The sequence below is a fragment of the Anas platyrhynchos genome, chromosome 21, assembly GCF_047663525.1.
Source record: "Anas platyrhynchos isolate ZD024472 breed Pekin duck chromosome 21, IASCAAS_PekinDuck_T2T, whole genome shotgun sequence".
Taxonomy (NCBI): Eukaryota; Metazoa; Chordata; class Aves; order Anseriformes; family Anatidae; genus Anas; species Anas platyrhynchos.
In genome coordinates this window covers 11,970,225-11,995,085 of record NC_092607.1, presented here as the reverse complement: position 1 = coordinate 11,995,085, position 24,861 = coordinate 11,970,225, and the positions used below count along the sequence as shown (strand labels likewise).

Genomic DNA, 24,861 nt, shown 5'->3' with positions numbered 1-24,861 from the left:
CTACTCTTTGTATGAAAATGAACTGCACAATTACTGCAATTATCTCAGTCGGTATGGGAAGGGTAGATAACATCGCATTGTCAGGTCCACCTGTCTGACCAACTGTCTAATGCAATTTATTCAGGAATATTTCTGTCCATAATGGGGATCTTCCAATAAGCATTTCAACCTTTACCATTTATCCTAATTACATTCAGGCTGCAATTAGCTAATTAGAAACAGTATGGCCATTTCAAAGTAATTGAAATTACAGTTATTCTCTTATTTCTCAGATGCTTTTATACTGTTATCACAATGTGTTCCTTATTAATATAGTGACACCTAATTTTGTATGCAAGAAGCCATGGTGGAACCATTATGAAATTAATTTGTTTGATCAGCGATCAGTCTGATTTCACGGAGATTAAGAAAACAGAAGCTGGAGGTGGCAAAGAGCTTGGGACAATCAGAGAGCCTCCAGGAGCAGACAGTAGGGTCCTGGAGGCTGGAGGACAGACTATGCCTTTGGCTGGCAGTGCACCCTGATGCTGTTCTAAAAGGCCCCTTATCTATGCAGGAGCCTTCTCACACACACAGAGCTGTGCTTACAGCTACTCTCTACTATTGCCACAGTGCATGCATTTCTCAGGGACTGATCAACAACTGCACCAGGTGACAGTGACAGAAGCAAGTCCTCTGTCACCCTCTGGGCTCTTATCTAGCAAATCACAGACACAGGCAGGTAGACACAAGCCTGTGAAACAGAATCAGGAAGGCGAGACCTCAGCAGATGTCTCTGCCCAACTTCTTAGAAGATGGCACCTATTTCTCCGAAGACTTAGTGTCATCAGAGAGTCTCAATACCTCTAACAAGCAGCCAGAATTGCTGTCACAGCTGCTATGCAGCTCTCAAGCTCCAGGAACAGAGCTAAGTACACAACATCCATATGTCCTCGTGCTTTGACTTCCACTTCTTCAACATTAACATTTATATAGCATTCTATTGAATAAAGAAGAAAGATCAAATATAAGCCAGAATGAATCCTTTCGTCTTTTTATGATTCTGATATTGGATTGTTTTTAAAATAACCATTCTGCTTTCAATTGGCAATAAACAATATCATTGCTAAAACTTATGGATTAGACTGTAGTCATCAATTAATTATTTGTGTGAGATGTGAAAACCTGCAATAACAATTATAATAATAATGTAAATCACATTTATTGATTTCAATCAAGCTGCTTTGGATCTACGCCACAGTCAGTGTTTCAGGCATATCTGCACACAGATCTTACCAAGCGTACTGGGAAATATGTCCAGAAGTTATTTGAAGCTGTCTGGATTTTATTAGGTATTTTATCACCATTGCTCTTATAACAAGTGGCTATATATTACAATAAGCATATTAAAATCTATTCAGAGCATCTTTCCTATTATTATATTAACAGAGCATCTTACAGCATTCACTGCATTTATTCTTACAGGTCCTAACGGGGAAGAACTCTTACTCACTTCACAGATGAAGAGGAATACGTGGTCCCAACAGCACTGTGCTGGGACAAAACTCAGCTAAAGCACCAGAAATAAGCTAGCTGTTACCTGACCAATTGGTCTGCTCTGCCAGACAAGTTGCATCTAATCTGGACAGAACACAATCTTGGAATGATCACATTCTCTAAAATTTTAACTAGCTAATTTAGAGCTGTCCTGGATATTTTAAGATAGCACTGCACTAGACTTACACCTAGAAAGTTCGGATAAATCAAGATTAGAAAAGGTCTACATAGCAGATCAGTGCCCTGAGCTGATTTTCTCCTTCCCTGTTTCCCTCTCCTGAGATCTAGCAATCATATAATAGAAGAAAAATTAAATATTTATTTTCTCCTAATTGAAGGAGACTGAAAGAGCTATCTGGTATTGTATGTACAAATTGATAATAGAGAACAAAAACAGAAATAACACCTCTGAAGATAAGACAGTTGCAGAAAGTCAAAAAGCCTACTGATGACATTAGGAAAAGAAAAATCAGAGCAGTTAATACATACATTCCCATAACTGTACAGGTTTTGCAGGTGGAATGGAAAGATGACACTTATAACATTTTGTATGTTATAGAAAATAACAAGACATTAAATTAAACACAATTTGGTGTGTGTATATATACTAAACTCAAGACACGTCCCCTTAATTGCCAAATGTATGACTAATGGAGCATTCCCAAAAAAAAGGAACCCTGACTTTTTCCAAAGCATCACAGGACATTGAAGTGGATTTCCAGGCTCTCACTCTCATTCATGTATGATTACTTCATTACCAGTTTCTTTTTCTCTCTGATCTGAGCTTGCTAATTTAAATAAAGTTTTGATAGGTATTTTATAAAAGATGGGAAGGATTTGATAGGACTTAATATTTCAGCTCAGTATACTATCCAGTAACAGGGTATTTATTCATAGCCAATTGTTCTCAGTAATGCTGAGAAGAAAAGCTTGGAGTGGCTTATTGTAAATGCTTGTCCAGATTTTACAATGAGTTCCAAGCAAGCAAAGATGAATCTGTATTTACTCTGCTCTTGACACTTGCCCATTAGTGTAAAGTAGGAATTGCCAGTAACATAAATGTGAGTAGACTATCAGACATACAAGCAGCTTTTACTCTTTGCTGTGTGCAAGTTATGTCCCCATTAGATGTGGATATGACATACTTCAGCTAAGTTATACAAATGATTGAATCCTTCTCCCTGTGCAGACCAGGGACACTGTTTAAAATTCACATAAAATATGCAGCACTATTCAGCTGCTGATCTTTTTGGAGTTCCTTTGAAATAATGTGTTCCACTTGGTTCAAAAGAAAAAAAAAAAAATCCCAGGGGAAAAATTCAGAATAAATAAAATATTTGGCTTCCTAGACAAACTAACGCAAACCTGAACAAAAGGTATTAGACAGCAGTGGGGAAGGCTCAAAGGAAGGGGGAGGTTTGACAGACAAAGAAGCTCTCTTTCAAAGAGTGAGATGAACAAGAAAGAAGGTGACCAGAAAAATATGGTGCACTAGAAATGGTAAATGCATTAACAAGCACAAAATCCTGAACAAAACTGTCATGTGACATCAGAAGTCATGATTAATTGGGACTGAGACACACATACCCCAAGAAAGATGCCTCTCTAGATCTAGCCCAGGAGAAGATCTGAGAAATTGTGCTCAACATTAAACCTCAGAGGCTGGACACAAACCTCATCAGCACTGGTGTGCCCACACGGTTCTGAAATGCTTTGGCATTCCTGCACAGGGATCACAGCCTCCTGCAAATACTGGATGTCCACGTGCTTCGTGGGACAGTGCTTTACGTAAGGCATTTTTCCCTGGCATACATGTAGTTTAACCAGAACTCTAACAGCACACTTGCCCACTCACAGCCATCAGGAAAGTTACATAAATCTGCAGAGCTTGGGGGATAGTCTGACAGAGTTCCTGAGATATATATTGAGTGTGAAGAGAAAAAATTATACTACTTATAGTACAATCCACTGAAGAGTTGCAGTAAAGATACAAGAACTTGTAGGTATGGATTTTGTTTGTTTGTTTTTGCAGAATAAGTTTGACTCCAGCAGAGTGCCTCAGGCACCAAGACGTTAAATGAAACAGAAAAACAGTGTCCGGCAGGATTACAAAAAGTGTTTCTGTTTTGAGGTACGCAGTCATCTGTTCTCCATTAGAAAGATATTATTTAGGCATCATCTCCATATTTATCTCAGCATGACATAAGAAATAAAAAGACTGGGGGAACCAATTGGTGTTGCTCTTTAGATCAAATAATTCTTTCAGTATCAACATCTGCTAGCTTATTAGTCAACTTCACAGTCAGCAACAGTGCTTCCATCAGATAGGGAAAGTGATCAGCATTTCAGCTGCTCAGGGTGATTCAACCACGTGCAAAAAAGCATTGCAATGCTACGAACCATTAACTTCCATGTAAGTCTCATTGTGAAGGTTTAAATGGTTATCATCTTTATGGTAGCTCTGCGTATCAGATGGATATTTGCCTGGAATCAGATATTTAAGCCAGATTCTGGCTTCTTTTTGGGATTAGATTGCAATATTTGAGACAGTTCAGACAATACTCTGTGTACATGTGAACAAATGCAACACATATAACTGCATGCTGCCTCATTCTAAAGTAAGAGAAATATGATCAAAAGCACTTGCGCTAGTATAACTTGGCATAGTTTCACGAGCAGTAATTAAGATTTTTTTTCTCACTGTGATCCTTTTTTATAATGTAATCCCAGACACATACAGGTAAAAATAGCTCTCTTTGCAATAGAAAAGCAAATAATAAACACATTAATTATTTTAATAATAATTAGAGACTCCACAGATCAAATCTGTACAGATCACATCTAAATGAAGATATACAAAATATACAGTCATCTGATTGCCCCTGCTCAAGGAAAAAAAAAAAGAAAAAGAAAAAACAGGGAAAAAACTAATCAGTCTACCTCAGTAATCATACATAAAAGTATACAGCAAAACATCGATAGCAGCAAGCACAGCTGTGGAACTAAGGTAGAGCAAAAAATACACACACAATGACAATTTGATGCAACTGTCTCTTGAACAAAAAGTCGTTTGCTAATTGAATCTGACTCCAAAAGGAATTTGTTTTTATTTGATATGGTGTTTCAAAGCTCTGTCCTCTGTATTTAAAAATGACTGTGTCTTTGCTGCTGAATAGAAATTTTTGACACAATGTATACTGAAATCTCTGGAGTCTAACGTTGACATTTCAATTCTGAAAATGTATAGGCACATGCATTGGTTATTTCTAAAATTTGTATCCCAGCAGCTTCCAAACTGATACTAGCACCAAAAGAGAAGAAAAGACTGAATTAAAATACTCAGTTGTGTAAATGTAACTATTTGTATTAATCCTGTCTGTACCACTTGCAGTTTCAGTATTTGTATGAACGTTTTCCATGTTTTACTTACTAATTGCTGCTCTGGATTAGTGCACTATGGGTATAACAGACAAAAATTGTTTTGATTGAAGACATGAGGCTGGTAATCCAACTGCTTGGCCTTACTGTTGGAATCAATTTCCTTTGTAAATAATCTGGAAAACAGTTTTGCTACCATAAGATAGCAAGATTAATTATATATCTATTAATAACATTTGTGTTCAGTGAAACATTTCAGCCTTCAGACTGGACGTCTGTAGCATTCTATTCATTCTCTTAAGATTTAAACTTCCACCAGTTTTCAGATGTTTAGTGAAAAAATCCAGAAGAGCAGAAAGAAGGGAAATATCAAGAAATACTATTATTACACATACATCAGCAAAAAGTCCTGGATACTTTCTCCTATCACTCCTGATTGAGTTCAGTAATTTTTAGATTTGTACTCATTCATATTGCAGAGGCCAATTTATGAAATTACCTATCCTAAAGAAACGAAGGCAGGGAAATCAAAAGGATAACATAGCTTTGTAATGGAGCAAAGGGAAGGCGAAAGAGGGAGCTCAACTTGGCAGGGAGCCGATACCAATGCTGCAGCCAGAACAGTTGGCAGAGGTGTCATCCAGGATGTTTTTCCCAGCTGAAAATTCATACAGCCAGTGAGGACAAACAGATCTCCAAGCTGGGAGATTCACAAGGGAGAAAAAAATTATATATCTCTATCACATCTGCAAAACTGAGGTTAAAGACAGAAGTCGGAAATTGAGAAAGCAGCCAGGGTTTGCATTTTACATCACTATATTCCCTTATCCGACACTAAATTTAAGTGGTTTGCAAACCAGGTCTAAAACTTAGTTCACTTTAACTTCCCCTAGAGACCCAAGCCCAGAAAGCACAGCACAGAAATCCTATGGAAAAACACACCTGCTTGATTACTTATTCAAATTTGTTGCTTTAGGTGCAATTATACGTATTCTAAATCTGAAGCCTAATGCACACGCGGTTTCAAATATTTCTTTTATATACAAAAGTAGAAAATATATGTCATATAAACAGAACGCAGACTGAAGAGACTTGCACCTGGGGTCTAGTCTTGTTTATGGGAAAACTGAGAGTAAAGAACCTAAAAATTAAATGTCCATACCAATGCAGCATTTAAATAAATCCAGTATCAAATGTACGGATGTGATTTCAGTTCTTACACAAACTGTCTTTAAATGAATAAACATAAGAGCATAAGAGAATGAAAAATCCTCCATTATTCATTAAAGGCTTTTAGTGGTTCATTAGTTTTGTTGCTGTAATCCACTTCTGATTAGTCGGGTTGTTAAACAGCCATTGTCAAGAGCTGCTAAAGTGCATGAATTTTTTTTCAAACTACAGCAGTGTCATTTGAATGTAGTTAGCAACATCTCATCAGGTGTTATGGCCATGCCTGCAGAGTATAAATTAACTGTGATTTCTTTAGCACTCCCTTTTTTAATCATGTTTTCATATGAATTTTCATTTGGACATAACACAGTAGAAAAGCTGCTAGCATTTTAGATTGCTGAGGAAAGCTATCTTGAGAAGCCACAACGATAACATAAGTCCGGGTGGATGAAATAAAAGTAAATATGAAGAAAGAGGAGGGAAGGAAAAGACATACATGTACATCCTGACCCAGCAGTGTCTGCCGATGACCTGGTGGGGCAAACAGTAATGAAGCATTTACATGCAAAACTCCAGATCCCAGAATTTACATTCCAGGAGCTTCCTCCCTGTGGGACAGAAACCTTCAGCAACCACAGTAGGGACTGCTAATACAAGAAAACAGCTCCACTAACCTTGAAGAGCCATTAAATTGCACCTTCTCGTTTATTCTTCTCAGATGTCCCAGCTCCCCCTTGGGTTGTTGTCCTCTCACAAGAGCTGTGACTTTAAGAAGTTACAATCTCACTTTTAAGACCTGTTTTGTTAGATTTTTTTTTTTTCCTAAAATTCTGAAGAATTGAAACCTAATCTTCAAACCATCAGAAGCAACAAAATATTTCTTTGACTTCAGTGAGGTTGCTTGTGGCAAAAATTTGGGGAGCAAACATGGAGTAGTGGCAGCCCAGGGAGGGTGTGAAGACAAAGCTCGTCACTGAGCTGCAGCTCGGTGAATTGCCAGGTCAGCGCCTCACTAGCAAAAGATCAGAGTTATGGTAGAGAAAGGAGCTCAGCAGCCAACGTCTCCACTAGAAAGTGAATTTACTCCAAGTTCATAACTAGCTTTAGTGCACTAATCCTCAGGAAATGGATTAAAGCCTATCTGTTCTGCTCTCCCCGAAGAAACTGGCACAGGAGAGTCAGCAGCAAACTCCAAGATTTGTGCAAAGGGTCTGCTTTTATTCAGTCCTTTTGCATTACTATGGAAGACATTTTAAAGTTTTGAAAGAGACCACGCTTTCATTTTCTGTGTCCAGCTTCGTAAAATGATAGGGACTGTTCCCACCTTGTGTTACTGGAACACAAATAATTAAGAGACATTCAATTTATTTTAAAAACATGCTTCATATATACACTTCAAAGGTTAAATACAAAAGCCATTCTCAATGGCTAAATATTTTAATATCACAAATTTAGATGGGGTACTTTTTTTTTTTGTCAGTCAGAAATAGATCGTGATTCAAGGCCATGAAGAACTGCTCAGCCACTACAGAAGAACTGAATTGGTCCCACATTGATCCTAAAGGAGCCATTTATGCAGCTATTTTTGTAATCTACCTGCTACACAAACTGTCCCTTTATTTTTCCTCTTAACCTTGGTATCACTTTAACAACTGAACATTTCAAATCTTTGCGAAACTCTGTCAAGAATCTTTAAGAAAAAAATGTAAGAAAAATAAAAGAAAAGTTCCCATGATAAGGCTTTCTATGGCAAACCACAAACTCTATTTTCAACGACAGAGGGGGATTATCCTCATCCCCCTCCATCCTTCATTTCAGAACTACAGCATTATTTGAGAACATACTAAAGAATTTATACAAAAATCCATTGGGAAAATAAAAGAATAGAAAAAGTATATAGCCTAGGAAGCATGAAGTCTTTATTATAATAAAAGCCTACTTGCACAGTACAAAACCAGGAATTACTTAAAAGTATTTTAGATATGCAGTTACTCATTTCAAAATCCAAACAGAAGATTTTTTAGTATTCAAGTGATTTTAAGAAATCAAAAAGAAGTACTATAATGGACTTAGGCAGAAAAGATCTGCTTTTCCATATTTCATTTCTTTAAATCAAGGCTTAGACTTCTCACTTGCTAATGGTATATTCAGAATACGTGTCAACTGTAAAGAAGTAGTTGGAAGTCTACAATGCTCTTTAATGATTTAGATGACCTTCAAATAGTCTCAATTTAAATAGATTTTAAATGAATCAGGGAGGATTTCAATTATTTGGCTGCACTGCTTTCAACTCCTCTACTTCAAAAATGTATCTTTATGAAGCCTTCACAATAATTTCCCAAATAAAAGTGATTTAAGACAATTTATCGGAAATTGCATCCATACACAGTAACAGACACCACAGGATTTTGTAAGAAACAGGCTTTCTGCACTGCCTCTGAATCAGATGGTACTTTTTTTTTTAAAAAAAAAAAAAAAAAAAAAAAAAAAAGTTGATTCTTTAAAAGCTGATTTTTCAAGATGCAGCCATCAGTGTTAATATACTAAGTTAAATAAGTCAGGTAATTATATCAGCAAGTCTTTGGGTGAAATAATTTCCATAGGAACAGCATCCTGCAGTCTACTATCCAAGAAATCTCCCAATTCAGGTTGCAGATATGTAACATCAGCTTTGAAACAAAAGGAAAAATTTAAGTTAAAAACTTACATATTATTTCAACCATTTTTAGCTTGTTCAGTGGATGCTTCATTTTGGAAGTATAATTTAACTGAATAACAAAAGAAGTATAAACCATTTCATGAATGATTGAGACATATACTGTAAACACTGCAGACTTTTATTCTTTTAATATTATTCTTTTCACTTTTAAAGAAAATTTATGCATATTTAAAAGTCTAATGTTGAGAAAAAAAATGTAGACACAAGCTTTAAACATATGTCAGTCCAAAGAAAGCATAGAAAGCAGTCAATCCAGCAGAGAGGAAGGTTTTAATTCTTAATTTAGCGTAAGGCACAAGCTGACGACAAATGCAAGTAGCAGCAAGTGTATGTTTTATATTACAATTCCTTGGACCACTTAATCTTTTTCTTTTTTGACCAGCTGGTATATCTGCCCATCCTAGAGCAAAGGTCAGGCATGTATGCCTTGTGGACACAGGATAGCACATACCTTCCCTGTCTGCCTGTTTTCTCAGTACGGTCGTTGCTTTCATTTCATGAAAGAGAACTTAGGAAAGCAAACACATGATCTCACGTTAAGACATCATAAACACACGGCACCATTTATGACACATAAGGGCACTATTGATCACAGAGCACAACCCTGACTTCTTCAAGCCTGATCGATTTCAATGTAATCTTGCTAGAGAAGGGAAAAAAAAGTAATCTCATGGAGACTTTTTCCTTTCTTTCTGAGCATTTCTCTCCAGAATTTTCATATACGTATGTTCAAGACAGGGACAATTAAACATTTCATACTGTAACCTGCCAATTATTTTATTTCACAAAAAGAGTTTGTGGAACCCTGAGTTCATAACATATTCAAAATGCATGTGAAATGCCTTCAGAATCATTGGCGCATAATCTAAAGGTTTGGAAATAAAACTGTTGCTGTATCATATTATACTGAAAATCCCATGATCCCATTTCCTCTGTCACCACAGCAGGATAAAAGAACCCTGATTGGGAAGTGTTCTTTGCTGAGGAATCCATTAAAGTGCAGGTCTCTGTATTTCATCAAAGTCCTGCGTTCATCTCCCCAGAGTGGATCGCAACTTCTTTGTGTCACTTGCAGGAAACAGTGTTTGCAGAGAACATGTTCATAAATACTCTTTTTAGCTCTCCTTGACTAACAGCAGCATTAAGGCTGAGCGAAGATCGATGTTATTTGAGGACAATTTACTAATTGTGGATGAGTAACAAGGACAAACAAAGGGAGATAGAGTACTATCATAGAAGATTTAGAGTATATTTAGGCCTTTGTTAAAATATGTAGTTCAGAGGGAGTTTGGAAAATTAATCTGAGGAACCAAAGCAAACATTCAGCTGAGAAAAGTCAGCAGCTATTCACACTGCTGTATGCGGTGTCATTTTCTGAACACACACACTCAAGTCAAGCTTCAAAATCAGGCAGCTTAAGTACATTCAGAGAGCAAGTGAGTATATTAAATAATGCCAACACTACACCCCATCTCCATGTTTCAAACTGGGATTCTCAACATGATATTAAGAGGGTCTAATAATCCTGGTTGAAATTCATGTTGTGGAGAAACAGCACAAGAAGAAGACCAACATCCAAAAGACTAAACATGGAGATTTAAAATAAGAAAGGCAACTTTGCTACCTTGGTGCAAATTATTGACACTAACTTAACGGCTTGCACAGCAAGCACAAAGCAGCAACTACAGTAAATAATTCTAATAAGATTTGCAGTGATGTGTGATTATCTGCACAATCTACTTTAGGTGCACAAAGATTAATTCATTCACTTTACTATGAGCCCTTAATAGGGAAGCATACCTTGAAAAAGAAAGACACTCTATAGTCAATGGAAGGAGATAAATTGAGAGGGTGATTTGTACTGGTTCTTTTGGATGGGAGTAATTGCATTCTGGAGATGTCCGTCTCTCTTCATATACAGGGGAACTAACAACCAGTTAAAGGAAGGCACCACAACTCACAGGTGGATGAAGTCTGCCTCCCATTACTTCAGAATCTCTTTGTGGGTAGAAAACTTCCAGCTTCCTCGGATACAGGAAACTCAGATAATGTGTTTTCTGTCCTTAAAACAAAAGGTGATAGCATTTTAAACTATGGACAGATTTAACTCTAAGACCTTGTTCACAAGGTGAAAGTGTTACTGAGATGTGTGAAATTTTTTTATTTTTTTTTTTTTCCAAATCAGGATGTTAAATGTATTTTGTGGATAGATAAAAAAAGACAAAAAAAAAAGTTGTGCCAGACCACTGAATCGTGAAATTCTATAGAAAAAAAATTGACAAAAATATGCAAATCTAAGAACAGAGGAAATTTTATTCAGCTCTCACAGATTTTTTTTTTTTGTAAGAACAGTAGTAATATACAGCACAAATGCTGTATTCAAAGCATACATGCTCAGACTGTACAAACACCAGAAATCAAAATACTTCAGTTGTAATTTATTTTTCCCTATAGAACAGTAAAGATGAGCTGAATAGTCACTAACCTAAGAGTTTGAAATCAGTAATACAAAAACTTTTATACAATGCACTTTATTGCAAATCAAAGGCTATTGCTTTTAGGACACTACTTACAGTGGCTATTTTTTTCCCCCCTAAACTACAGAACATTCAAAAATTTAACCACTTCCAGAATGTAAGCAGCATGAAATAACTGGAAAGGCTGTGGTTTGGCTCTGAGCATATATTTCAAACTGAATGAAGAGAATCCTAGGGAATATTAAGTTAACTAATCTTCTAAATGAAATTTTAAAATCCTCACACAACTCTAGTAACAGTCATTTAAATCTCTATGATTTTTAAAGAGCTTAAGAATGATTCTACAAAATGCCTTTAATTGCTGGTGAAGTTTGTTGGTTTCATTTCCCCCACATCCCCTGGTTCTGCCCACTGATGGGTCACAAGAGCATGGCAGCCAACATGGAAGTTCATACTGCCAACACGTGATCTGCTCCAGGACTTGAGAAACTAGTACTTTTTCCATGAAAATAAACTGAAAATAACTATAATGGTGGCATCATACTATCATCATGATAACCTATGTATGATCCTAATGCTTACTACTCTTACTGCAAAATCAAAATTTCTTCATGGGACTGTAAGTCTGCCTTAATATTTAATATGATCAAAGGCTCATTTTCAATAATGGGAAAAAGTGCATATACTAGTGCAAGATGAACAATAAGATCATGATTTCTATACAGAAAGCCAAAAATATTTTCAAAAGCAGTGTTTGCTATGGTAAAAATACCACTTGAAAAAATAAGTTTATGGATTCTTTGCTGTTTGTTTATCCATCAACTAAAGTCCTGTTTGAAGCATGGCAGTTCATAAACATTTATTTGGATTTCCACAGAACTCAAGGTTTATGTCCTCATGAAATAGAATTATTTAAGTACACAGATCTTTACTGCAAATATTTTTACAAATGAAATATACGGATTTTTTTTCTTTTTAAATGGCTCTAAATAGAATAATATTCATAGCTCTGTAAAATCTACTGGCTGATCTGTAACCCCTTGAAACGACTTGTTGCTTATTTACAAACCACATAACATTTCAATTTCATGCCTGTGTCATGAACTCAAACTGAAAAGAAATTTCAAGCATTCGCTCTCTCATTTCCCACAGTATGGTTACTCTCATAGAGGTGAGCAGGCTCTGCCTGCCATGTCCCATGGTGGCAGCACATCCAGCATCACAAACTACAGGGGTTCCACATGCTGGTTGAGGCCATATTTTGGTTTTTCAGCGCTGAAGTTGCGTTCATCCCTAGACTTAAACAGTTTTGTAGGGAACACCATTTATTTGGACAATCCATGACCTGAAATGTTACTCCTGCTGCCTTGATGTGTTTTTACTGTGGAGAGATTTAATTAAGCCAGTTGTAGGTTGTAATACATCTAGCTAATAGACTGTAACTTTTCTGTTAGCCATGCTGCACAATTTGGAGTGAATAGCCTACCAGTGCCACTACCTGACAAAAGTTACCATAAAATGCTTGCTGAGCAATCTATAAAAAGTTAGCATGTATTGACAGATTACTCCAGCCACATTTTTAGCCTCTGGAAGAAGCTGTATACCGAAGCAACAGGTCAGCTTGGTGACAACAGACCTCAAAGTTACAGGACTGATGGAGCCAAAAGGGTAGAGCTGGGCAATATCTCGTGCTCAGCAGGAGGGACTTGGTAGCCCATTGCTCATGGCTTGTTCACTGTTCTAACCACGTTTGTCCAGGCAGAGCACCCACCTCGACCCTGGGACACAGCTCATTCTTTCCTTCCACCTCTGCCTGTGTAATAAAGGATTACCACATCAGGTTGCTTACTTAACTTACATAACTAGATGAGCCAAAACATTTTTAAAATAAAATTAACCACACACAAGCCTCTAATTCCTTCTTCCCCTTCCAATTTTCTAGGTGTTTCTTTCCAAAAATACAGACATTTTCTGACAGGACAGTTGCAGGTACAAGTCTTACCTCAGTGCCTGAGGCTAGCACTGCATTTCCAATGAGCTACCGACCAGCCATTCAGTGCTCTTCAACCAGGCAAACAGGATAATTCCTATCCATCAGTAGAGTTTTATCTGCATTGTGCAGGACTCTAAACACTGTCACCTCATAACTGACCATTTACCCTGAAATTACTTCTCTTTGAGTGGTTGTCAAAAGACTTATAAACCACAGTGAGTTCTGTCTATGCAAGTTGGGCAAATAAAAGTTTCACCATTACACATTTTGGTCTGTTACTTTCTCCCAAATGACCTCAGAAAACAGATGAATTGCTCATATACTTTTTTGTTGTTGTTGCAGAGTACGATGGAAACTGCTTTCACCTCCAGAAGCCTCTCTCTCCCTGCTCTCAAATTATTGTCTCCCTATCCTTTCTTCCCTCTCCTCTCCTCTCGCTCCTCTTCTGTCCTTTCCCATCTCATTCTAGAAAAGTACCTCAGGAAGTTAGTGCACTCAGCTCCCACTGTTAACCAGGGGGGAAAAAAAAAAAAAAAAAGGAAAAAACCCACACCAGAAAACCTCAGAGCCAATTTAGCACATCATTTGCAGGCAATACATTAAGGAATGTAAATTCCCCTGCCTGGCACAGTACCATCCTTCCTCTTACTTCATGCCGTGCTCAGCTGGATGCCAATGCTTTAGAAGAGGAATGCAGCCCCTTCAGAGGAAGTTTAGTAGTGTGGCCTGTAGCCATTTATACATACATCTAATATTAACAGAGATCTTCCCACAGACATGAAGAGCTCGCATTGTCTATTAATGTAGATGTATGGGAGCCCCAGGCTGATGGTTTTCTTGTTTGTTTTTATTAACTGTAGAATTAATCCTCAGCAGGTTTAATACCTGCCACCATAACTCCTCCAAAGATTTCAGATGGGTAAAACATAATCTACTTGATGGGTTGTGTGGCTTTGATTAGTAAAACACAAGTGGTTTTGATCAGCAGCAGTACATCAGAATTACAAAATTGTCCTGCCAAGCAATTTCTTGTAGTTATCAGAAAGAAACAGGGGCAAGAGCTGGGTGGAGCAGTGGGAAAAGCACTAAGGTGTTACTAGTAGTGTGAGTTTCTTCAGTTTGAATAGTGACATGTCGCTGAGGTTAGCATCTCTACCTCAGATAATCATAAGCACTGATGTTCCCTCTGCAACATCCTGCTTAGAAATTTTAAGTCATCTAACACACAGCATGCACTGTTTTTCAAAGCAGATATAAACTTTTCTATTATTTTAACTGTCAGAACAGACTGCAAGGAGCTTGCATCTTCCATTCACATTTCATTAGAGTATCTGAACATAACTTGTTTTCTCTCAACGTTTTGCTGTGCAGTATTTGCAGAAAGCATTTGACAGCAGAACAAAGCAGTCATCAACATATCTTGGGCTAAAACAATGACAACAACATTATGACAGGTTCCTTCATCTACCCATGCTTTTGCTGAGCTGAGGGATTTTTCAGCAGTTTTTATTACTTTTGTTTGTTTCTCAGGATACACAAAATGAGCACACAAACATAGCCAGCTATTTTAATTAGATATAGGAAAAAAAACTCAGACGAGACCAGCTTGAATGAGTTTTTTTAAAAAAAAAAAAAAAACAACAATTTTGCACGTTAATTTCCGATTTACCTCAGATGTATTGTGTTTTCTGACCAGCATACATTTCCGATTATACTCATTCAACTGCTGCTATTAACAGACAGAAGCAATATCGGTAAGCTTGCTCTGTTTCTTAAGACTATGAATGTCTTAAGATCCACAATTTTGTTTGCTTTTAATTGTGATCTTTATGACTTCAGAATGATGTCAAAAGTCCTCATTTTTGGTAACATGAATGCAACAAGGGCATCATGCAAACTGTTCCCAAAGGGTCTTTTCCGCCATAACTCAGTAGCATAATATGGCAATTCCAGGTTTTGAGATAGCCTGACTTTATACTGAAGAAGTTCAGGAAACCTTTTAGTGTCTCCAGGTCAAATACTCAAATGGCCTGAACCCTGAATTCTCTTCAGGAATGCTTCTCTCCAAAACCACATGAAGGAGCTTTGGGAATGTTTTTTAGGAATCACTGCTTTGCCCAAGCATGTCAAGTCACTTGACCTTCAGCATTGCAGCTGCACCTGGGGTGAGCTCCAGCATTTCCTGGAAATGCAAAGCTTACTTAGCCATGCTGCTTGCACTAAGTAAAATATTTAGTTGTTTAATAGCTAGCTCTCTCACTGGTAATAATTACACTGCCAAGATTACACTCTGTTGTTAAATCTTGTATTGGTTTAATTAAAAAGAGGTACTTTATTCTGTATTCTTAAGTAAAAGCTATCATAAAATAATTCCCCTGGTCAAGGTACCAGTAAGTTCACAAAGAAAGGCCTGTTTTGCTGTGCTATGGTGAATACAGCTTTATTCTATGGTCTCACTGGGAGCATGCACAGATTCGATGCTACTCAGTGCAGAAGGATAGCAGAACTATAAAAATATCTTCTATTAAATGTTCAGAAATCCTATTAACAGCAGCCATGAATCACAGAAAAATAGGACTAGAGAAATAAATAACACAAGACAGATATTTACACAGAGAATCTCTGCTTTTTCCTGTTATGTCTGATCACAATTTCCTCAATAATGCTCCTTTCAAAATGATTTATTGTGGAGCAAAACCTGAAAGTGCTATTGATGCTTCTTTTTGAAGAACAGGCTGCAAATATTCAAATGCTTCCTTTTTAACTAGTCATATTCTCCTTCTCTGTCCCTTCATCTGAATGAACATCAAATTGGAAACATTTTGAAGTTCTTTATACTTCAGACAATAAAAATATATTGTTTCCTTATTAATTACACTGTTGAAGTGTATGCAGTGAAAATGAACAATCATGACGACATACAGCAGAAAAATAAAATGGCTTCAAGGCTATCTGAAGAAAAACAAATCTCAAATCTATAATTCATATTGATGAAGACCAAACAGGAAATACTGATCAGACAACTGAGCGATATCAGAAGTAAACAATGGAATTCACATACTGTGTCAGTACCACACAGATATGTTAAATAACAAAACGTCTCCCCATGGTCTGTAAGTCATCCCTTTTACACAAAGTATCCTATAGGTGGAGAATAGGACAAGCATATAGGATTGAAAGGAAAACAAACAAACAAAAAAAAAAAATCAAAAAAATCAATGCTTTTTAGTTTACCAGACATCTTTGAATATCATGATTATGTGTTATCGTGGACTCATGGAGGGATTTTATCACTACAGGAAAGCACAAAATTGAGCCAAAGCCTACCATGCCAGCTGAGTTATACCCCAAGTTTCTGATATACAGAGAATTGACGTCCACCGAGAACTGTTGTTTAGGTAGTCAAGTTACAGTCACATGTGTTCACTTTGAGAGACCAACTGATTTAAATAGGTATTTTGGAAGATTAGAACTAAACTTCTAAGAGTAAAAAAGATTGCACCAAAAAAAAAAAAAAAGTTTTAAGAAAACGTTGAGTTTGATGTATAGGGAAGTTCTTAACTAGTTGTAATAAATGCTGTCCCTGAATTATACATTTAAAAAGGTATATTTCAGTAAAGATCTAGTAAATACATAGAAATGTTAGCTAAGGTCCTCCAGTATCTTTCAGAATGCATTAAACCATATTGGTGAAAAATCAGCAACTTTTTTCCTCTTGCTCTCAGTTTGAGAGAGTTTAAAGATGCTGTCACAATAAGGTCACACTAAAACAGCAACTGCTAATAATACAAAAATATGTCCCTAGCAGGATCTGAACCACATTCTTGATACTTAAGCATGTTAGACACTTAATTTACATTTCTGAAAGTTCTTTAGATATTGCAGAGTAGCTGCCATGTGATACCATACCAAAATAGAAGGAGAATCTGGAGCAGAAAGGGGAATGTGCTGACAGTGACGGAGGTGGTGATAGTGATCACCATTTCTGACATCTTCCCGTGTCCAGTGCACTAGATCAGATGTGTCTGAAAACCCAGATAACTCAAAGAAAAAGCAGATACGCAAATCATGCTCCAAGCATACCTGTTCTACCAGCCCAGTAGAAGGTCAATGGGACATTTGGTGGATGGTAGACGTTCCTTGTTTCAAGACAAATGACTCCACTAGATGCAACTGTTCTACCACCTTAAAAAAAAAAAAAAGTATTTGATATTCCTATGACTGCTGTGCACCCACTTTAACTACATAACATCAAACAAAAAAGTGTCCAGAGCTCAAGCACACAGACCAGTGTCCTGTACCCAAATGATGTCCTTCTTTGTGTCAAATGCAAGGGAATAGAAAGAGATTAGACATCATGGTGAAGGGAAAAAATAAAAATAAAAACCCGATGTGGCTTTTATTCTAGACCTATAGAGTTCTGATCAAGGAAACATAGCTTGCCAACATTTGCTATCCCACTTAGCACTGGAAACATCTAAGTCTGTGGCAATGGCAGGTAAAACACCACTAAGAGTTTCAGCTCTCTCCATCCATCATTTTATTCATCCATCATACTGAATTATTCATTATCATTCTGCCTAGCCCACATGCTGTAGCTCCTCTTCTGTAAAGAGTCTGTTTACCAAGTTTCCTCCCCCAAAAAACATTAGTGAAGATGAAGAAAATAACATTTCCATACAGAAACAATAAGCTTTTACCTGTAGTACCCATGGAGGAAAATTCACTTTGACAAGCTACTGCTTGAACTTTATGAGTATCTTAAAGCATCTTGTAATCAAGCCTACAGAGCACTGTCTGGCTATTAACATGCTTCTGAAGAATAGTTTGTTGTTATTTTATTTCAAAGCCTTTTTTCAGGACAGATTTGCCTTACGTTGATGATAACGAAGGCTATCAGGATATACCCATTATAGCTCCTTGAAATCCACTCTTGAGCAGCTTCAGACAGTTTTTCAGCATTTTACAGCAGCATTATTATAATTTCAGCACAAAACAAAGACATATTGCATTGTCTTCCCCCTCTGCACACATCCCTACATCATGGCGATGTTAGTTATGAATCAAACTACACAGCGTTCAGGAGATTTTTTTCATTATGCCGACTCATTACACGAAGCAAAAACTAGCATTAAATAATACATTTAAATAACAAATGTGTATAGCTTTTGACCATTTTCCCCTTACTACTGCTAGGAAGTACAGCCACCCTACACTTTGTGAACCTGCCTGACGGTGCTGGTTCTTACAGGGACCAGAAGTGCTCTGGAGCCCAGAGAATGAGAACAGACCAACATCTCTGGTCCCCACAAGGATTTTCACTTGCTACCTCTCTCTCAAGCAAGTTGCTCTTTACACATCTGAGGAGAGATCCTGTCTGCATACCCGTGCACACTGAGGACCAGCAGACAAGCTTTAATTTTGCTTCCTCATGCCTCAGTCTGACATGCCTGAAAGGAAGAATTACATTAGACTCATGTTCTTTGATTCTGACTCAATTTGATTTCCACCAGAATGCCAATAAAGTGCTACTTTCAAGCATTTCATTAGAAGAGCTAACGTCAAAAGCTTATGGCTCTTGTGTATGTAAAACAATTTAGGATGCCATTTTTTCTGAAAGACAATCTACAAAGAAGGACAAGTTCTTTCTATTTCATGTTTTCCAGGAAGGTAATATCATTCCAGGGGCAGGATTGTTTTGGAGGCTAACTATGCATTCTTGCTGCACGTTTAATAACAGCAGCATTTCAGAGTGCAGCAGCAGAGACAAGCACAGCCAGGATGAAGGGTCTGTCAGCATTTTATGATAAAACATTATCTGCACAGGGTTACAACATGGCCTGGCAAAGCACTGATGTGAAAGAGGACAAGTCAGAGCTGGGAGAAAAAACATTCAACAAACATTAAAAAAAAAATAACCCTATTTATCTGAATATCTTTTAAAAATGGACTAGAATACCAAAAGCACCACTGAGAAACAATTATTCTAAACCTACACAGAGTTTATACAGTTAAATGTCCCTATGCCTTGCTATATGTTTAAACCGGGTGTCCAGCCAAAAAGCTCAGTTTGCAGAAAAAACTCATTCAAGTACTTTAAATAAGAGGAAAAAAAAAAAGTCCATGAGAAAGGACTCAATTTAGGACTTAACACAGGGTGTTAACTTCACATCAAGGCTGAACTGTAAGCCTGAACACTGATTACTACGTCCTTACAAAGAGAAGAAAATATATCCCAAAACTCAGAGGGGAGATAAAAAAAAAAAAAAAAAACAAATAAAATCTACCACCCCCCCAGAGAGGGAATGGAGATGGACCTGGAGCCACGCAGTAATGTCAAGAGGCAGAAACCAGCTCCTCCATATTTCCCCCCACTCTCAAAGGCTGTTTCTGGAAAGAAGGGCTCCAGAAGGTGTTAGGAAAATTTGAAACTACTAAGCTAATTCATTTATTTATTATAAATATCCAGAAATTCTGTTGATTGAAGCCTTTGAATACTTCACCCGTTAACAAATAACTGTGCCCTGGAAGCTTAAAAACTACTTTGCTCACACATTGAAGGAGTGAGAATTAGCAACCTGATGTTTCAGCATATTGACTAATTTATTTTTTTCCCCCTTCCTCTTACCTTAAAATGTCTCTGAGTTTAAAAACAAACCCACCCACTTTCCTCACAAGAGGAAACCATCACTTCATTCTGCTATGCAGAGAGAAGAAAAGTTCAGAAGACTTCTGTAGGTCAAGTGTCAGCTCTCTCTGGCTTTTCTTCTCTTGCTTTAAGTTCTCCAAACAGCAATCAATATTTGCTGTAAAACCCAGTCCTGAACAGGTGAGTTAAGGATGGAGTTTCATTAATTGAATCCCTCTGTGTCCCTTTCTGTTTATTTGCTCAGATCAGATCTTTGAGGTTAGCTGAGCCTTCAGTTTTCTGTGTGTTTGTTTTAAGGATCACATAACTTTGTGTTCTCCACAAAAATAAGAATGACATTCCTAATTACCATGGTAAGCAATCACATTAAATTAGAAGATGCTCTTAGTCATCTGTTTATGGCTGATCTTTGACAACATACCTTGAACAGTGGCACAGACAACCAGGAAGCCCTTCAAGGTTCAGAGGGGAAAAAGCTTGGGACAGTGCACTTGATCAATGTCACGACGAGTGTCAAGAGATGGTCATTATTGCCCTGTAGATTTATTGCTTAGGTCAAAGCAAATTACTTTTTCTCTTCAAGCTTTTTCCTGGCTATGTTTTTAATCTCTGTCTTTCTCTTTCTGCTATGGTGCAGGCTGACTGTGGGCTCGCTGTGGGACTAGCGAGTCTCTTTGGTCAACGGCCAGAAATTTTGGCAAAACGTCCCCTAGAAATCAGAACAAAGGTATCTTCCATTCTAAGAAATTTTATTCCCCATTCTCTCTAAGCACAAGCTCATACCTAAAAATAAAGGGAAGAGACACTTATTTCGCTAGCACAAGTTCAGTGGCACACTTATGCTTTTACATGGTAAAGCCTCTTTGACGTGGCAGCGCAGTACCACATTGCTTAGAAATAAACACCCAGCAAAAGGGCAAGACAAGGAATTTTGTAAGGCATTTGTACAAAAATAAATAAATAAAACAACACAAATATACACTTCCAAGGCACGCCTTCACAAGTATATCACAGGAAGAGGTTGCACACAGCTAACACATTAAGTGACAGTCATCTTTCTGTAAAAGCCTACTGCACTGCAAAATCTGTGCTGGAGAAAAGTCTGTCTTATTCTCAGATTCAAAGAAACAACATTCATACCACCCCTCTTTACTTTTATAAATATAGGCATAGATATTTGCAAAGAGAAAATCTGGAGAGCATTTCAATAGCAAAAAAGAGTGAGCCTTTCAAAACAGGTATATGTTTTGATAAACCTGAGAGAACATAAAACACATTTGATTGTGTTTTTCTCTTTATTTCTTCCACGAATCTTCTGTGATTAGTCAAATAGGTAAATCCTATCACTTGTCATTGGGCAGGGCTTTTCCCCCCTCAGACCTGGGATTACTCATACATCAGACAGTCCAGACGTGACCTGAAACACAGCTACTGCAGGGTTTCCAACTTTATTTTTAGGGGAAAAAAAGTACAATATTTGGTGGGAGACACAAGGACCTATTAGGAAAGAGAATGAAAAAGAAAAATCAAAATTAATTGTCCATTTAAGGAATAGTTTAAAGGAAGGTATAGGAATGCTGAAAGGCATATAGACTTTACTTTGAAACATGAAAAGTAACATCTGCAGTCAGGCTTTCAATATAAATAAATAAATAAATGAAAAAACACAGACTAGAACAGCATACCTGTTTTTCTGACTATGCCAATATAAATATACCTTCAGAATTTTTCCCCTTTGCAAGCAAGTTTCATGTCAGACAGGCAACAAAATATAAAGAACACATAAGAATATTTGATTCTTTATCTGCCACCACAAGAACAACAAAATTAGCTTTCCATATTTACAGCCCATATTTCTGACAGTTTTTCCACTAAATTATGCTGAGCATCAAAGTCCTCCAGGTATCTTTTATTCCAGAATTTTGAGGTTTACCATTAGCTTCCATTAAGAGTTTATACAGATACTGTATATAAGTATATAAGATAGTAGACAATAAGTGTAAATATACAGGCAAGACAAATGCTCTGTTAACTCACAATTCCCTCTGTAGACTTATAACATATAAGTACATTTTATAAATAGAATATTCACACTGAAAAGAGATGGGATTTCATCTTTACAAAGGCAAGGCATTGATGTCACCTAAATGCCTCTTACTTAGGGCATTACCTCTCTGACATACACATCCAGAGGGTGGTGTGGACACCATAGTCCAACCCACGTTCTCTGAGTTCTCCTCCACTGCAGTGGCACACTGTGGATAGCACCCATGGTTTCCCAGTCTTAAAATAGTCAAAGACTGGATCTAGCAGAATCAGTAAGCCTTTTCTTACCATTTCTTACTCAGTTATTAGGAACAGTATGTTGTTCTCACAGATTTTGTACCTTTATATCAAAAGCAAATTCCTCTAGACATAGCTAGAAGTTTGTGGTTTCAGTTTTCTTTGTTTGTTTGTTTTTAATAAAAAAGAGCAGAAATAGATTTGATTGACCATATTCCAAATTTATAGTGTTTCACTTTTTCCAGAAGTTGAGGTGTACCAGATTCGCTAGTGACTTTCATCAACTCTTCAGTTTGACTGAATTGGTATACATACTGCTTACCCTTCAGGGAGATTTTGGCAGAGGTTTATAGCTCACTAAAATGAAAATTTAAGGCAAAAGCATAAAAAGTAAATTTATTTAAAATGCGAGTGAAGGGTAAACTGGCATGAAACTGATCTAAGCCTAGAAATTTTAATATTTGTGCCCTGCTGATACTGAGGAATAAACATGCATGTATAATATGCATTTATTCTATAGGCAAATTATCCATGTTGCTAAATGCAAAATGTTAATTTTCAGGCATTTATATGTTGACAATCACAAAACTACAAAAAAGCACAGCAGGAATTCTCTGCTATTCTAATATATGGTAAAATATGAGTTATTTGAATTGCACAGGAGGCTGGGGAGCAATAAAATGGGCTTGCAACTAGATTGTATAATGAAGTCCATGGAGGTTGGGTAGAAGTCCAGAAAAATATATTAACATAAAATATTAATTAAGAAGGCAAGACCTTCATTCTAGCAATAACTTTCAGGTTTTAGAATATATGTTATTTTGCATAATAAGAGTCAAGTTTTCGAAAGAGCTTCAATAGAAAGTCAAAAAGACCATATTTTGATAAGAAGAGAGTTTACTTCTTTGTAGCCATATAGAAGCATGAGACACTAGAAATAAAGAGAATTGTACTTCAGGATGTCTTTTGCAATTGCACAGCCTCAGAAAGACATCATACCTTTGGTCATTGCAGCATCTCTATCTTATTACACTGCTTACAAATGGCCAATGAATAAATTGATTTCTAATCATCAGAGTAGCAAAATCAGGAGCAGTCTCCTGGCAGAATGAGCAGGGATAGGAAACCAAACTGAGTTCTTAAGACTGATCATCGTATTTTTATAGTCAGGATTACTTTATGTATCTTCCTCTGCAGGCAGAGAAAAAACTTCTGTTCTTCTCTTTTTTTTTTTTTTTTTTTTTTACTGAAACCACCTCCTTACAAGGAGGTGGCTTTCAGTAAAACTTGCACAAGTTATTTTTCCCCATCTCTGAGTCGGGTTCTCCTAAAGCTTATTATGCCCATCTTACTATTTCTCCTAGCAGACCACAAAACAGAATACAAAAAGAAACAAGGCAACTGTGGATGCACACAGCAGCCTAGAACCCAACTGCATGTCTGAAGTGGCAGCTTCGTTGTTGGGAACATCTGAAAATGGGAACCAAACTGAAACTCCATGCAAACAACCACTTGAATTGTAACAGCTCAAGCAACATACTCACACCATGAACTGGAAAGTCTTGGAGTTGAACACACACAGATGGAATTTTGTTTTAGAACATCATCAAGAAAAAAGGCAAACTTTACAGAGCTAGCTGGAAAACACCTGCAGGGCTTACCGCATATTTTGGTTCCAGCCAGTTTAGGAACATAATTATTACCTCTTTTTATTACTTTCTAAACTAATTCTATGAGAAAATCTTCCGCATCCCTCTTCTACTAGAAGGAATGAAGAAAGAAAAGGAAAAAAAAAAAAAGGAGGAAAACACTATTAATGCCCTCTTCCTCCCTCACACTCACTTTTTCTGGTGGCAGTAGCAGAATACTGCACCTTTCATGAGATGTAGCCATGCAAACAGCAAAACAGAGGCCCCAGCCCCCTATCTATTTATGGCCAAACCAGCTACTGCCCCCAGCCACACCTGGGGCAGCACAATCCCTCCCCACAACACAATCACCCCAAGCTAGCCCTATTATGGTTCTCAGCCCATCCAGAATACTTCCAGGTGACTTTGTTAAGCAGACATCATTAGATATCACTTTAATTACCAGTCTGATTAAGACAACAGCATACCTAGCTTTCAAGCCAGAGAATTGTAAATAAAAGCAAAGAAACACTTAGCATTGACAATACTTACAGCCTCTTTTGTTCTCAGCCCATTAATCACCGTCTCAGGTTGGGGAGTTTAAGAACAATTTGGCAAGACTATAACTTCAATAAAGCTTAAGAAAAAATAGCTGCTTCTTTTTTAAAATGTATAGATATGCCTTCAGCTATACTTCAGAAATGGTTTAGAATTCATTTCTAAGCCAGAAACTGTAACAATACATCTTATTATTAAATGTGAAACACAGGGATTCTGCTGCCAAATAAATCTCCAGTAGTACAAAGTCCTCCAGGACCGTCTTCTGTTCCACCTCCAAGTTTTTCATCACTTGCTGCCTAAGGCCCAATTCCTGCAGTAACTTTGCCCACCTCCAGAGCTTCTCCCCTCCGCCTTCTCCCTTCCACTCCTATTGTTCAGTTATTTGTTAAATCATTTTTGTCAAGATAATTGGACTTTCCAGAGCCTGATGCACCGATTTAAGGTGAAAGGGACATATTTACTTTCTC

The 24,861-nt window shown here is 37.2% G+C and overlaps 1 long non-coding RNA gene across 5 annotated transcripts in view; it reads right to left on the bottom strand.

Moving 5' to 3' along the window:
* Positions 1-24,184, bottom strand: part of LOC106019074 (uncharacterized) — a 178,158-nt gene extending 153,974 nt beyond the window's left edge. For all 5 annotated transcript variants that reach the window (XR_002404995.4, XR_011804487.1, XR_002405005.4 and 2 more), the window contains exons 1-2: positions 24,048-24,184; positions 17,357-17,458 (exon numbers count right to left, since the gene is read on the bottom strand). This is a non-coding gene — a long non-coding RNA (uncharacterized lncRNA). The remainder of the gene's footprint in view (positions 1-17,356; positions 17,459-24,047) is intronic.
* Positions 24,185-24,861: the final 677 nt, after the last annotated feature.